This window comes from Anticarsia gemmatalis, chromosome 10 (genome assembly GCF_050436995.1).
Source record: "Anticarsia gemmatalis isolate Benzon Research Colony breed Stoneville strain chromosome 10, ilAntGemm2 primary, whole genome shotgun sequence".
NCBI classification, from domain to species: domain Eukaryota; kingdom Metazoa; phylum Arthropoda; class Insecta; order Lepidoptera; family Erebidae; genus Anticarsia; species Anticarsia gemmatalis.
In genome coordinates this window covers 7,989,469-8,006,710 of record NC_134754.1, presented here as the reverse complement: position 1 = coordinate 8,006,710, position 17,242 = coordinate 7,989,469, and the positions used below count along the sequence as shown (strand labels likewise).

Sequence of the window (17,242 nt, the reverse complement as noted above, 5' to 3'; positions counted from 1 at the left end):
GTATTTTAGAAATGTTATGTTTTGTTCAAGTCACGTATGCACAAAGAAGTAGATCCTTTCATTAGATATGATATGAAATTAAAGCACAATTAGGTTATAATATTCCTTTAGTTAAAGATCTCTGGCAACTTCCTGGCAAAGAGACGCATTAGGTCACCTTTCTACCAATGAAAAATGACTACATATCTGCAGTACTTGAGCACAATAAACGATATTTGAAAACGCGAATAGTTATAATACAAGTTACATACACTTAAGACGAAATATTTTCCTTCTTCTGTAAGTTAAACGTGTAAGTAGCAAATACGTAAGTTGAAACATTTAGATTGAAAAAAGGTCCATGACCCGACGTCACTTCTAAGAGCAAATTTCCACATGTCATAAACACAGTTCAAAGATTTTGTTCCATGTCAGGTAAAATCACGAGGCCTTATCTTATTTCCCTTTCAGCGTACCTAACCAACCTTCAAAGCTTAAATTGTCAAAAGAATCTAGTGATACGAATAACGTTGGAATATATTTTGTGACAGTAAGTCATTATTCTCCCGCGTAGGCTGCGGGTTAACGGCCTAATCCATGATTTTGTAACGTTATATATTCAGACATAATCCGACGTTTTACGATATCTTCAGGGATTTTGATTTAACACGTGTTCCTGTGACATACATAATTGATTGGATCGTAAAGTAATTTTTGTGACGCTTTTCACATAAGCAGCTTTATAGTAAAGGGTAGGCGTTTTATATGAATATTTGTAAAGCATCAAATTACAAAATAAAAAAGAACAAACTCAAGTGATACATAAATAAACCGGATATATAATATAAATCTGTCATAACATTGTGCTATTGAAAAAATTGACTCTAAGAAAACCAAAATGAATAGGCTGTTTTAATCAAAACTTATAAAGTAAAATTGTATGAAAATTTAATTACTGAGGACTACATTAAATAAAATACAAAATCAACAGTATTTCCTCCTCGCCGACAAAGCTCAAATAAAAATCACATTACACAATCGTCTCGTTAAGCAAACTCATAATTATATCAAGAAAAGGAGTCATTAACCGCTTGCAATTAAAATATACGGAACTGCAATACAGCGAGGCAACATTATAAGTTTGAAAGCTGCAAGTCTCTGTATTAACCTCGTTAGGTCCCTGAACAAAGTCTCAAGTCTGAACTATGAATATTCACATTCCAATAAATGAGTTTCTTTGCTTGCATATTTATTGCTCTGGTATTGTTGTCATTTACATTTTATCCTGCGTGGAGGAAACGTAGTGGAGAAATTATTTAGAGTTTGTTTCTAAAAAAATATATTTTAATCGATTGGCTTAAGTTCCTTGATTTTTACGTTACAAATATATTTTGATACGGTTGTTAAAGTAAGGAGGCAATCACATGTAGTTACTTTTACAGCCATGTTTTGTCGTATTCAGCAACTCTGCCAAGTGAATTTCTGGACCTTGTCCAGTTTTCCATTCCGGGTAAAATTCGTTGCTCATTTGTATGGCAGCCATGAAGGGAAAAAGGTACCCCTATTTTTACCCGGAACAAAACAAACCGAACTTATATGGACCGGGAACAAACAAACTTTTCTACGTTAAACACTGAATTAGACAAATTAGATGAAAGTCGGGTAGGATTTCCCACGGCAATTTCAGGACTGCACGTATATTAAAGTTTAAGCCCTTAAGCTTTCACTCAATTCCCAAACCAACTTAAGATCTAGTGCGAAATGGAAACTTAAATGAATAAAATTTAAACTGCGATTTCATCTCTGTGGAACTATTGTTGACTGAGATAGTTACGTTACTGATTACGCATTCACCACCAAAGACTTTAGGAGATTGAAATTCAAACAGCCTTTGCGCACTTTCAATTGCAAAAAGCACTGAACCCCGTCTTATAACTCCCGATCGTCCTTTCAGAAATGGAAAGCCAATACCATTTCAACTGAAGAACGCAATTACTGAAATTAAATTTCCTCAAAGTAAAAAATGTTAATACATTGAATGGTAAACATTGAAATGGTGATAAGAATATCTTAGACTAACAAATGGTTGCTTAGCTAAATAGTGTTATTATTTTTTAGCCCCTAGAATAATTTTAATTATATTCTAGATTGAGTGTGATTATAATTTGGAATAATTTTGGATCGTGATAATATTTACATCCAAAATACAAATCAAATTATGTGAATAATTGACTATTTTGTGAAATAGCTTTGTGTATTTTTCTTTTAAACATCAAATCGACATTTGATAATTCTATTAAGTTAAGGAGCTATTAAGTAACGGTAAACAAAGTATTTTATTAACACGATGAAAAAATGGATTATAAAGATAAAAGTAACAAGTTGACTTAACGCCATTAACTTTTTACTCGGATATAAAAAAAATAAAAACGGCAACATAACTTTCAGAATCTCCACACATTAAACCCTTAGTTTATTCCTTCTACACCCTTATTTGTAAGACAAACGACTTTATTGTAATAAATCTGGATAGCGTTGGAGGCTCCAACCTTATTAACTGCCTCTAAAATATCCTCTTGCAACAAATTAGCCGACGATTCAATTAAACTGTAAATTGTAGACGCAGCTGGACGTGACGATTTAGTATGAAAAACGCATTTAATTAAACGGATTGTATGATTAAGCAAATAACGTTTTATTGGGCCTCCGTTTGGCTTGTATTAAGATTCGGCGCCTTATTCCACTGAAACGAAACTGGGTTGAATAAGACTTTCTATCGACCAAAAGTTGGACTTTGACCAACATATTTATGTATCACTGAACCATGATGTATAAGTAGGCAAAAAGTGATTGTATTTTTATTTTATTCAAAATTACAACATACACCACGATCGCCTTTTAGCTGTTGAAAAAATATAGAGCTAAATTTATTGTTAACGCGTTAAGGTGGAACTAAACCATTTTATTTTTAAACTGTATTTTTGAAAAGAAACTATGGTTGTTTGTTTGTATAGAAATGCGCGTAAATTGTGTTTATTTCTATTGCTAAATGAGATTCAACGATATCATGTTCAAGAGATACATCAACATCTTTAACTTAAACGTCATGCTTTACTAAGTTAATAATGAGGCTCATGCACAGTCTTGTTATGTTTGAAGCTAATCCAGATCGTATGTTCAGTGTAATGTCACAGGTATGCTGAAATACGTTTATAACAAGATTGGAAATGGGTTAGTTGTGATGTTTAGTTCATTGGGTTTTGGTAGGTACTTACGAGATTTGATGCTTGATTAGAAAGATAAACGAGTTTCGGTGTTTTGGAATTCGATTGTGTTGAGTTATACAACTCTTTTAAGATTTTTTAATCAAGCTTAATTAAATCAAAATTATTGTGTGATTTTGTACATATTATCTTCTTTTTCTAAGAGAGAGGCAAATGATTTAATCAAAAGATATTTCGTCCATGTCTATTCCAAAAATTGGAAGGTCTATAATTCATTTAACAATTTTTATAATACAGTAATTATATTATAATAATTTGTGTGTGTCATAGATCTATATAGTTTACTTAGAAAGATATTTTATTGTTTGCGTTGGATAAGTACCTAAAAAGACGTCTCTAAGTTTATTCATAGCGAACCTATAAAAGTAATACGTGGTCGTCAAAACATAATATATGAAAGCATTGCATACAAGATGATTCTCTAACAGATGACCATCGGTCAAAAGCCAAGTAGCGAATATAAAAACTACCGCGCTATTGTCACTCTTTTGTAAGAATAACGGTTATAACCGGAATATATGAATTCTGATGTTAACACATAAGTGACCGGCCCACAAAGAAAACTACGCAAGGACCGGCAAATAAATCTCTCTTTTTTATGAGAAACTATAAATTACGGTGGCGTTGAGTTCAGTCCCAAGCATGGTCATTCTTGTCTCACTGATCCTGGACTCGAAGAAATAGTACGAGCGAAAGAAATTAAGAACAGTTACTGAAGTAATAAAAAGTAACGGCCACCGAAGCACAATTACTGGGTATTACATACACGTGATGATATTGCCAACTTCGATGTAACTGCCTGTTCCTGAATTAGGACATTTTCTTTATGAGCGTAGTACGTATCTATGAAATTAGACGGTTCAAGTAATTATGTCAAACGTTTTCAGAACTAATTACAAGTTAGATTATTTCTACCACCTGGTACTGGTTTTCTTGATTGTTCAAATGTTAATATGTAATAAGCGTTACTGTTTATAACCTCTTCAGAAGTCATGTAATGTCATGTTTTCTTAATTAGCAAGATTTTATATAAGTTTCTAGGAAAAGGTCTTTATCAATAAAGTCCGAATTTGTTATTAGGATATCAATGCTTTATTAGTACCCAAAATAGAACCTACCGAAACCTTCTACTAAACCACATTACATACTTCTACTAAACTACATAACAACTGCTTTTGAAAATTGGGTAAAGGTCCATGCAACCAAATATTGCACGAACATGGAAGAAAATATAAAATAACCAACTTCTGAATTGCAATTTTTATTCATCAAATACCTAACCAAAATAAAACAATCTGTGGCTTTGATTGCGAACCAAAAAATTGCTGACCTCAAAGGGAAAATAGTATGAAAATCAGGACAAAGTTCTTAACTTCTTAATGACATTTCCATGCTTTACAGAGGCAAAGGAAAACAGGATGCAACAGCTGGCTGTTTTCACAAGTTCTTAAGGCTCGCAGAAATAGACCATTGTCAGTAGACTCAGTAGTAAGCACTTTAGATTTTGCTTTAGCGAACTTTTAAGCTGTTAAGTCAGCAAAGGCAAGTGTAGTAAGCCTTACTTACTATTATATTATTTTCTTACGGTTTTAATAGATTTTGACCAGCTCTTTCAATGCAGTTCTCCGTTTTATGCATCTTCATAATTATTTCATATTACTTTTTTGTATCTGTATCCCTGAAGAGTTATTATCGAGATATAAGCTTACGCTTTTCTTATAAAAGAAACAATAAGTTGCATAAATATTGCTGTTGAAATTTGTTTACACAAATAAAACTACTTGAACTCGAACTCGACTCGATCTCGAAAGTGTCAAGCAACATGGTAAATTACACTACTTTTAGATCTCAAAGACAGTTAAATGCCACTTTTAGTGCTCTTTATGAAATAACTTTTCTAATAACTTGTTTACTTACTGCCCTCAGTTGTATATAAACTTGTGTAATTTAGCGACAGTTGTCTGTTCTTGAAGTTATTGAATGTTTATTTGGCGTCCGACCAACGGTCTTTCGAGAATTAAGTAAAAAACTTTGCATATTTGTCAGTCTTTACTGGATTTTATTTCGGCCACTAAATTTTCTCACTACTGACGCTCACTATTTCTATAAATACGACAATCTGTCCGACTATTATACCACGGTTTATAAATAAACCGCTGAACCGATATATTTCATGTTTATTTAAATTAAATAGTGGGAATTTGAGAGAAAACACACATTTTTTATTAATCCCTGGATCTAAAAATATCTCAAAACTATCACAATAGTAAAAAAATATTGTTTACGAACTATACTGACATGTGACATTTCAATTGTTGATTTTCCCTGAAAACTATTCGCGAGTGTTTTTTAAAGCTACTACTGGTACTCGAATCGAAATAAAAACGATCGAGTAAAGTGGTTTGCGCGAGTAAAATGCAACTGTGAACTGGGAGAGGTTATTGCGGTAACTGCGGACTCACAACCTGCCATTACTACGTGTCCAATTACGAAAAAATCACTGATTGTAGCCGATATTTTATACGCTAATTGATTGATTTGAGTGATCTGTTAAAGTTTAACGTATGACCTATTATTATAGACTATTTTACGAATTATTAAAAACATATTTTTGGCAAGAGTCTCCGCGAAAGAGGGACGAAGAGACGAGGAGTTTAGTTTCATATACTATACTAGCTAGACCCGGCAAACGTTGTTTTGCCATAAAAACTAAAAAAAAAACTGAAACTTAGAGGCATGAAAAATAGATGTTGGCCGATTCTCAGTCCTGCTCAATACGCTCACAAAATTTCACGAGAATCGGTCAAGCCGTTTCGGAGGAGTATGACAACGAAAACTGTGACGCGAGAATTTCATATATTAGATTATTTAAGATAACTAGAATCTTTGAGTTCTAAATTACATTATCCAATGTGTTTGACAAAATATACGACTGTGCTCGCTGAAGCACGCTACTTCTACGAAAAACGAAAATCTAGATTTCAATTATGACTAAAACCTTTGATACCTCTCTTGGGTATTACGCATCATTTAAATCGTAAAATCTTAATCTTATAATCTAGGACATGTCAAAGTCAGACTTATTTAGAACTGTTCAATATGTAAAGCGTCAATTTATCGAGATATTGCTCAATCATATTATATTTCTATTTTATTATCTATTCATCAGAATACAAGGCGTCCTTGAGACTTTTTTCATTACACTTTATTTGGCTGGAAGTAATATCGGCAGCCGTCGATCCCGTTTATTTTCATCAGACCATAATAATATTGACAATCGAGAACTGGGATCAAACAGTATTTTACATTATGTTAGTTACGACCTTCTTGTTTTAACTTGCGTTTATGGAAAAATACGTTATTACTTTTGGCTTTTATTGGTTCGCCGTTATTTATAGATTTCTAATTGTAACCCACAGTTAAAGTTCCTTCCTAAGTAATTAATATAACAGTATTTTTTATAAATGTTAGTACTATTGTAACAGTTTCGTCAATACTGGAAGATCATTTTATAGTAACGGACATTCATAACGTACTTATTATATTATGAAGATATCAAGTGAGCGAACTCCAATTTTATCACTTGAATATCAAATCGTCTTCTCTATGACGTCAACCTTTGGCTATTCAGTATAATTTATCGCATGCGGCAATGTACATTGCAGTCTAGCTTCGATTGCGTCGTGCATAGGAACTTGATAGACAATCATTGTATATAGTGGTGCCTTTGAGAGACAATTGTGGGGTAATCGCCGAATGGATTGGTCGAATGTGGGACAAGCTCGTTCAGTCATGTTGCCTATACAAATGAACTCGTATTGGTTTTGTAAATAACCGTATTGAGTAAGAAAACTTTTTAAGTTTTGAAAATTCGAGAAATTTTATGAATTTTGAGTAGCAACTATTTTTTGGTACATTTTAATAATTAAATTTTCGATACCATATGTACCAACTGTACAGAATCGCGCGACTGATTAATAGAGATTTGGTATCAGGTAAAATTCTTAACTATTTGCGTTAAAAAATGTCACAGATAATTGCTATTTTATTTTAGTCTATATGTATTTTTTAAATAAGCCCTCTGTTTAGAATGTAAGACGACACTGATTCACCGTTTAAATACATCACACGAGGGCAACTGACGAAGGTCTGATAGATTTGTTCCCGATACGTTAGAAAGAAGGCCTGCCTTAGTATTGATCAAGCTAAATTGGAAAGTCTAGATTGAGCGTCTTCGTGTCTCAGCATGACGTCATCACTTTACACAACAGTAGTCCGCTGTTCCACTCTCGTATTATGTAACGAAATGTATCCTATATTCTTTTCAACTTGCAAGGAACCACTCTGCAAAATTCGTGAAAAGCTTTGGTAGTTTAATCGTGGAGGAAATACAAAGAAGTAGAAGTGATGTTATTTTTCTATAATCTTAGTACCTACGCGTGAAATCTTCAGAGTATTCTTCGCTTCAAATGTGTAGAGATTTTTAAATTACCCACAATTTTCTTTTATCGATGCAATTAACTAACAGCTGAGGACATGTGGTATGACGCAGCCAAATTAAAAGTGGTTTTTATAAAAAGATGAAAAAAAAAACACATTATCTCACTAAGGTTTGTAGAAAACCATTTTACCAGCAGTAAGTGATATAATTTCGTTAGTTGAAAGAGAAACTAACCAAGCTTACCTTTATAACTTTAGTATTAACTTTGACAACGTAACGAGAAGCCGATAACACTATTGCGAACACCGCACCTAGAAGCCCTAAAGCCTATTCATATTTGCTTCCGTGTTAAAACCAAATCCTGTTTTAATTGAGCTACGGCTTTCAGTTGTGAACTGGGGGACAATGTGGTGGTAAGTGATAATCCGTCGTTTTACCCGCAAGGCTTTGTTGCCTGCTTGTTTCATAGAGATTACTGAATCTGCACTAACACAAGTCTGGTAGGATATTTCGAAATTATCTACGGGAGACGAAAGCTTTTCGGAGCAAGTTTCGTGAATTTGGAATAGACTAGAGTTCAGTTCAACTTTCCATCGAAACATAAAATAGTGTGGGAAATAGCGTAAAGAGATTGTTGTTAGGGGTGACGTGCTTTCAATGATGCTAGTGCAAATAAATCGGAAAGCCAAGTTTAAATTGCAAATCTTTAAGATATTACGATTTTTTCTTTCATTTGTATTTGTTAGGGACGGAAGGGAAGTTACAAAAAAAAAGCGACTTAAAAAATAAAGTAACGAGCATTTTTGACAACAAAAACCCGCAATTTTATACCAAAGGAAACTTTTAGTAAAGGATGAATTACAAGAAAAACTTTTTTGTCCCGAATAACGAAGATAAACGAGTAAAGGGAATTGCCGTTTAGGGCGTTTAGTACTATTCCGAGGCGATAGAACTACGTTATGTAGCTTTATTGGATTCTTTGGGGCGAGAACTTTATTGCAAGAAAGGGTGCGTACTAATTAGTGGGCCGGGAATAGCTATACGTAACATGCAGAGGGGATTACGGGCCACTTGCGACTGTGTGTGATGTGTTCGAGTCGCAGTTGACAATTTATATGGCAATTTAAGTACATCGGCAATAATTTCGAAAAATATCAAAAAAAAAAGTTCGTGATACTGTTTCGGTGTTATATTATCGTATTGTAAACGCTAACAAATTGAATATATTATTTACTGATGATTCAAATTCTGAACCGAACAATATGGAATTAATGTTTTCATACCGGAGTTCAATTACAAAAAAGCTTTTTATTTCCACCGGGAGTTATAGTGTCGATTGAACTCCCAAGCGCTTAATCCAATTGATCTACTTCGATGAAATTCAACCGCTTTCGATTTATATTTGAATAGCTTCGTAAATTATGATGAAGTGTGGCCAATGTTGGCTTGCTAAGGCCAACAATCGCCAACCGTTGGAAGGAGCTTAAAACACAACTTGTACAGTGAGTTGTCGGATCAATTGCAAGCTAACTCGCTCTTATATTCGTACTATTACTGCATATTTAAATAGGTTGCCATTGATAGATTTTAGTTAATTTCTATGTATCAAGAAATGGTAAGTTTCTAATATAGAATTTTTATTTTATTCATGAGTTTAAGCAACGCATTGCACTTATCGTTTGGTAAAATAAGTATGACACCGCAAGTGATATCTGAGCTAAGAGTATCCACGATTCAAAGAAGATACGTTTTGGTCTTAGTATCTTAATGAGTAATACGTTTATCCACTCAGTAGTAATGTTAAAAGCGCGAATAACCTTTGCATTATTTTAACCACTGACCATAAAAGTTATGAACTAATTTACTGTAATTAGATAAGTATCAAAGTGTTTATTACCCATAAAATACTTAACAGATGACTGGTTGGAACATTGTTGCGGTAATAATTGCAACATATTACCTCTTTACCGGTACTTACGACTTTTATTACATGGTTTATTCATTTTCAGCTGCAAGAGTTTAATGACCTCGCTTTATTTTTCCAGTAAAGTAATTACCTGAATGGCATTAAATACAAAATGAGTATGATGTGCATAGCCTTTGGGGCTCTTGCGTGTTTTTATATTATTTATCGCGCTAATAATACAATAGTGACGTAACTCAAAATATTTATTTTTTAGAATCTATGAAAAACTTGTTGGTCGCTTTATATTATAGAAACAAAAAATAAAATATGCCCTTTGTTTAAATATGGTGTGGTTATAGTCTTACGTCGAGTTTGATGTATTTTGATTTACAACATTGTGTTATTAGTGAGATATGAATATTAAATTTAGCATATTACATGAACAACAACGTATTTAAATAGAATATTCGTCCAAAAGATAATCAAAAGTAAGTTTATTATCACAGGAACGAAGTATGCATATTGCTTCTAGTAAAAATTTGGAAGTAATTTTCTTTAGCTTTGATCTTCAATATGAGTTCATACATCGTGAGCTGTAATTTCGTGATTACATTATCTAAGGGACTGCTCCTTTTCCTATATTATACAGAAGTTACATACATACATAATATAACAAAAGATGACTAGAATTTTATTCAAAACGCGTATCTGGAAATACATTTCGATATTTGTTTACATTGATAGAAGCAGCGTTGATATTTGCTTTGAAAATAAAGTAAAGTAAAATACATTTTATCGACTCGAACTTGTACATCGAAATTTTATGTTTGGAGTAAAAGTGTGTGACTTTCAATTCTTTTCGAGATAGCAGCCTTTAAGAGAAGTGGCATGTAGACATAGCAATAGTTATTGCATTACATCTAATATATAAAATTCTCGCGTCACAGTTTTCGTTGCCATACTCCTCCGAAACGGCTTGACCGATTTTCATGAAATTTTGTGAGCGTATTGAGTAGGTCTGAGAATCGGCCAACATTTATTTTTCATACCCCTGAGTGACACTATTTTTTTATTTATATAGTAAGATAACGCCGGGTCAGCTAGTTGTACTATGAACATGTCAGTGCAGTTGCGAGCGAAAACTATTTAAAGTTTGTACTGTAGAGCATCATGATCTTGACATTTAAAATGTTCCTTGCGGCGACCGCTAGAGGCGCTGATCATTTATTCATATAACATTTCTCGATAGGTAGTCGGTTGTCGATAGTCAATAGTTGAAAGGGATAGCTACTGTAGCGCGATTCTATACCGATGGTTCTGTCGAGTGTCGAAATTTTGACATTTAGACTGTATGAAAAGAATTTCTTTTCATACATAAAAAAAATCATTAAAAAACTGCCAAAATATTTCCTACGACATCCGACAGAGGCGCTGATCAGATTTTCATACAAAATTTCTCGATGACAAGCCGGTTGTCGGTAGTCGATAGTAGTAGAGAATCGAGCTACTGTTTTTTTTTCTTGAAAAAACAGCCTTGTTTTCTTTTTGTGTTGCTACAATAGTCGTTGCTCTCACAATAGCCAGGCAGTCCTAGAGATATATTATACTAAACAAATTGAAGATGTTCTCAAAGGTCAAGTGTTTGCGACCGTGGTACGAAAGCGAATGGGTTGTGCAAACATCCGTCTACATGTTTGCACACCTCATTTCTTTCTCCTACTATATGGCTTTCCTTCATAAAAAATGAGGACAGGAAACATTAGTACATGTTTTGGTAAAAGACTTTTACGGAAATGAAGGCTTAGTGGCTTAGATAATTCATGACGATGTTTTCGGTAGAACCGTTTTATGTAACCACACAAATATTTTTCTGGGGTCATCCATCTGAAAGCAAAATCCGCTACGGATTGCTTAACATTAGCGTTATAGAAACAACATACTGGTTATAAGCGTATCTAAATATAGCATCAGTTTTCAAAACAATTTAAAGTTATTAATAAATGTACTAAAACAGAATACCCAAATTTAATAATTCAATTTCAAATATAACATAACTTAATTTAACTATACGATGAACATAAAACATCTAAATCTATTTGTGGAACGAAATCTATGTGTTATGATGTGCGATTAACACGCAATACACGGTTTTGTGGCAAACAATAAACAAACAGATATTTGTTGGACCGAATACAATTTAATTTCTAATTGAAATGTCATAACTTTTGGAATACGTGAGTGGTATCGAGCTGAATACTGTTGAACAATGTCACGCTTTGCTTTGTGTGGAGGCATGTCTGTTTGACGCATGTTTGTAAATGGAAATACATGATAGAATTGACTGTGCTAGATTGATTTGAAGTCAACGTCAAGTGTATCGTCTTGTAACCAATCTAAATCATAATATTTAGACCGCGTTGATACAGGTGATCGGGTGTCAGAAATATTGATACCATTTGGAAACCTGGATATATTTATTGTTAATTATTGTGCGTTATTTTAAACAGATTTTTAACAGCAGTCTTAAAAAAAGGAGGAGATCCTTAATTAGTCGGGATTTGTTTTGCAATGCATTTCTGAAAGAATATGTTATAACTTTATTCTTATTAGTATTTACCAAAAAGTTAGCTCCTGCTGTAAAACCATTCTTATAATATAATTACGAAACTATCTGCCCATCTGCATAGGTATTACTCATACTCAGAATATTATAGTACGTACTATTTACGAATTATTCAAATTGATCGCTTCAATGGAACTTGCGTTGTAGTCAAGTATTGCGTGTACACTTATAATCATATAATTATTTCTGCTTTGAAGCCTACCGTTTCTCATGATTCCTTAGAAAGTAACGGGCATGTAAAACTTTTAAAATAACCTGACCTCTCAAGTAAGGTAATGTAAATATAAATTAAATATAATATAAATATAAATAATATATATGTTTGTGAAATAAATATATTATTATTATTATTATTAAATATAAATAGTTTTTTCTAGTTTCTGCTTCGTAAAACATTAAGTCTGTAATTAATAATGTATTGTTTGCATTGTAATTTTCTTTACTTTACATAGTTACGACTGTTTCAGTCACGAGCATCGTAAACATTTTTTTCTTTTATAAAAACGAGTAAAGAAATGCAAGCTCCCGTAAATAGAGACGCTAAGTTTTCCTTTATTTATTTGTAAGTATTTTTAATTAACTTTTAATCCTGATAACTTTCCTTAAAAAAATACTGTATACTAATCGAAACCATACTTTTTAAGCCAGGAAATAATCTGATGAACAAAACAACTATCTACATAAAGTTGCAGACAAATAATAATTATTCAACTGCATTTACACACTACCTAAACTCAATCGAAAATTGTTCTTAAAATGTTCTATATCAAACGATACCATAAAACTTTATCCGACTTACAATAAAAAACAGCAACAAGCCGTTAATAAAAATATACACTATAATAAATATTATACCCAATTCATTTTCACAGAGCAATATTCCACACACAGTATACAGAAGGCTTCGGCCCCTTATACACCCTTCACAGTATAGTGCATCTGATTGCTATGCGGATCACCCAGTTGCATTTACATAACATGGCACGATAGTAATTATAAACATTGGGTCTCAATAACGATACACAGTACTGGGAAATCCAATTTGGCGATTGCTTACTGCATATGCGCATGCGATGAAGAAAACCAAATAGGAGGTATTGCACGGGAGTATTTGAAGATTGATTGTATTGTTTGTGTTACAGATTTTGCGAGTGGAATACGGAGAGGATTTTGGTAAGTTTTAAGTTTGTTGTTTTTAAGAAGAGATTATTTTGTATGTTTCAATTTCAATGTAAATAAAGTAATTGTAAAAATAAGAAATTAGTTATGTTTTTAGTAAAGGCATAAAATATTTTTATGAAGTATCAGAATACTAAAAGATCGGGTTTTAATTTATTATGTGCGGTGAAACTAGAGCATATTTTAAACACATACAAATTCCAAATAAGAGTGAATTTATGTATAAATTTACATTAAATGTGTACTCTTTTTTAAGTTATGGAACGCCTATAAATTTCAAGAGTTTTTAAAGTTTAAATAAAAACTTTTCTTCAAGTTAAAATAAAAAAATGAGCCAGTAAAAACAAAAAAATATACTCAATATTTATAGAACAAACTTTCAACTACTGACATTTTATGTGTTAATTAAAACAGGTACACGATTCTTGAAATATGTAAAACGTTTTCATGTTCGTGTTGGACCGGAAAAAACGGGGCTACACTCGGTCAGTTTAAATAGTAACAGTCAATAAAAGAAAATTCTCGTTTATAGGGTTTTAATTGTGAGTTGGTCACGCACTGGTCACAGTTGTCGCATGGACTCAATACTTACTTAATTTACGTATTTTTATGACGCTGACAGTATATAAATGCCGGCGTTGAGATAGTTTTTCTGTCTATTAAAAATTGCGCATTCTTGCAAGAGTGTCACGACGGTATTTCTAATGCTATGCTTTAAAATCTACTTGTTTTTAAAATAGCTTTTGAGTCCAGTATAATATCCTTTTTTGAGTCCCATTACTGACCAACTGCTGAACAAGGGTCTCCTACAGAATCAAGAGAGTTGTAAGGCCTTTCGATAATTAACACAATTTTGTTTATTTAAAAGAGAAACATACATATATCCACACCGGCATTTAAATTATTTGTAGGATACCTTGCTTCCAGGAAACGGATATGCGCCCTTGCCTTTCCACACAATCGTGACATCAATATCTGAATTGCACAACCGTATCTATTTTAGACGGCTATTGCTATTTCAATATATTCCGCGTTGTTTCTATTGTCTCATTCGTCGATTGTTTGAACCGGCCAGACGCCGGATGTTAGTAAACAATGACGCATCTGGCCACCGGTTTTAATTGGCTATTTCAATTAGAACGTTTCTCAGTTATTTGCTTTGAATTGTGACTGTTATTTGCTCGATAGGATTGTTTAGGTGCACGATATTGTTATTGCATTTCCTCGGTTTTCGTATTCCCTTGTCTCTTGTGTGTTCCCGGTTTAATGGTTCAAGCTTTATGCATATTAATGTGTATGTTGCTCTGAGTACATATTTATATTTCATTTTGATCTAGTCGCAAACATTAATTAAGCGCAGACAATTATACAATTATTTATTTACCTTGATATTTATTTACATACCATCTATACTAATATTATAAAGCTGAAGAGTTTGTTTGTTTGTTTGTTTGTTTGTTTGAACGCGCTAATCTCAGGAACTACTGGTCCGATTTGAAAAATTCTTTCAGTGTTAGATAGCCCATTTATCGAGGAAGGCTATAGGCTATATAACATCACGCTACAGTCATTAGGAGCGGAGTAGCAACGAAAAATGTTACAAAAACGGGGAAAATTTTTGACTTATTCTCTTAAGTGACGCAAGCGAAGTTGCGCGGGTCAGCTAGTTATAAAATATATGTGTACACTGCTATCATATTTTTACGTTTATAAAGTGCTATATTCCTCTTCGGCTGCTAAGTTATCTACAACTTTAATATGAAATTGGTATAACAACTCAAAGCAATACTAAACTTTTGCCAATTTATTTCTACAAAATAGACCGAAGAAACTAAGATCTGATACAAAAAGTAAGAACATCATACTTACAAAGTTTAATCCGTAATACAACAAGTTATAGCGATACAGAAGTAAATAAAATAAAGGAGGAAACATCAAAGAGTTTCAACGATGCTATTTTTCAAAGTTTCTTATTGTTCGAGAGTTTCACCTCAATATTCTCTTGGATATAAAATGGATACATCTAATGCTACGATGATAAATGCTTTTGAAGAAGCTCGAGATGGATTTTTATTCGATTTACGAAAATCAATTATAAACTTGCACATTAAGTATGTTTTTTTATATTATATGGTCCGTGCTGTCAAGATAAATGCCATCAAAAACATTCTGTAAAAACCTCAAGTCTCGCCGTAAAAAGTTGTGAGATCTATATAATACCAAGTCGATTAATCTATTTAGTCTCTACTTAAAGGACCTTCTGTCTTAAGTTATTACGTATGTTATTATCATGCCAATTTTAAAGAAATACCTTTAAAACAAATAGACCGACCTGGCCATCGCATGATTTGATTATTAGTAAGTATTACACTACACAGCACGACAAGAAGTTAATGCTCCTGAAATGTTAATAATGGCGAATTTGTGTTTTCTTGCGATGACCAAGTCGATCTATTTGTTTTAAGGGTATTTTTTTTAAATTGGCATGATAGTAACATACGTAATAACTTAAGACAGAAGGTCCTTTAAGTAGAGACTAAATAGATTAATCGACTTGGTATTATATAGATCTCACAACTTTTTACGGCGAGACTTGAGGTTTTTACAGAATGTTTTTGATGGCATCTCACTTCTTTTTGTAGAGCGAACATAAGTCCAATTTGTATGGAAAGACTTTTTTTTTCATAATTCAACATATTTTCTTATGGGAATGTTGTTCAGTTTCATGGGCTAAACACCCTTACCCACCCTTTACCCCCTCCCGTTATGCCTCATATAGTAGGTACCTATTTACACCTATTTATTTTATTTTCTACAGTAATAATAATTCATTAACTGCAAATGTAACCTTGTAATCTTATACATTTATATGGGATTACAAAGTTATTGTTGCAGTTGGTGTATTTAGAAAACTGGACCGAAATTAGAAAATATTACATTTTTCCCATGATTAAGACACTAAACCCTATTTGTATTCTAAATTTTAAGCTTCTAAGTCTGCTAGAAGTACCTTATACTTTTGATGATCGGTGAGTCAGTGAGTCAGTGAGTCAGTGAATCAGTGAGTGACAAAATTCAAAATTTTAACAAGTTGTCATTCTTAAACTACTGGTTCAAATTGACTGAAATTTTAAATATACCGTGTTTATACAATGACTGATTAGTTGCTGAAAATCCAAGCTTCTTGTTTTATCCACAACGAAATTATAGGGGTGTCAAAAATAGCCCGAATTGCTTCGAGAAAAGGATGTTACGGCCGTGCCGCTTTTTTTTTGCTCGACTTGCGGGGGCACTTCCGTGCCCCCAGATATATAGTTTTCGATTCCTTTGTACGCACACTCAGTTTGACCAGTATTTTTTTTTTCGATAATAAAGTACAAATATGGTAAATTTAAGTATAGTTCGAAAAAAAAAACACATTTGAACAACTTCTTTAATTTAATTTTAATTATAATTGAATTATTAGTACAGTTTGCTCGCCTCTTGTGACATTAAAAATTATAGTCGAATTTTCACCTTAATAAATGTTTATAATGCTGCAATACATGATAACTCAGCTCATATAACCTTTAAAGTTTATGTATAATTCAACAATGTTTAAACTCAATGAATACTGATTTTATAATACCTCAAGCGTATTCTAACATATTATATCGAGCGTGAAAATACTTGAACCAAGTTCGGTATAAATATTGCGGTGTTTAATAATATATTATGTGAGGCACGTCGACGTGATGTTGAATTGAGATCGTTAATTCTAAATGAACGAGAACCGACATAGTTCGCGTTTAAAGTTCATCTATTACCAACTAGAGGCCGCCCGCGACTTC

General features: G+C 32.8%; 1 protein-coding gene across 1 annotated transcript in view; it reads left to right on the top strand.

Annotated features, from left to right (window-relative positions):
- Positions 1-17,242, top strand: part of LOC142976107 (alkaline phosphatase-like) — a 112,194-nt gene that overhangs the window by 22,460 nt on the left and 72,492 nt on the right. Inside the window, exon 2 of the mRNA XM_076119340.1 lies at positions 13,376-13,406. The gene's annotated coding sequence lies outside the window, so the exon portion shown is untranslated. The remainder of the gene's footprint in view (positions 1-13,375; positions 13,407-17,242) is intronic.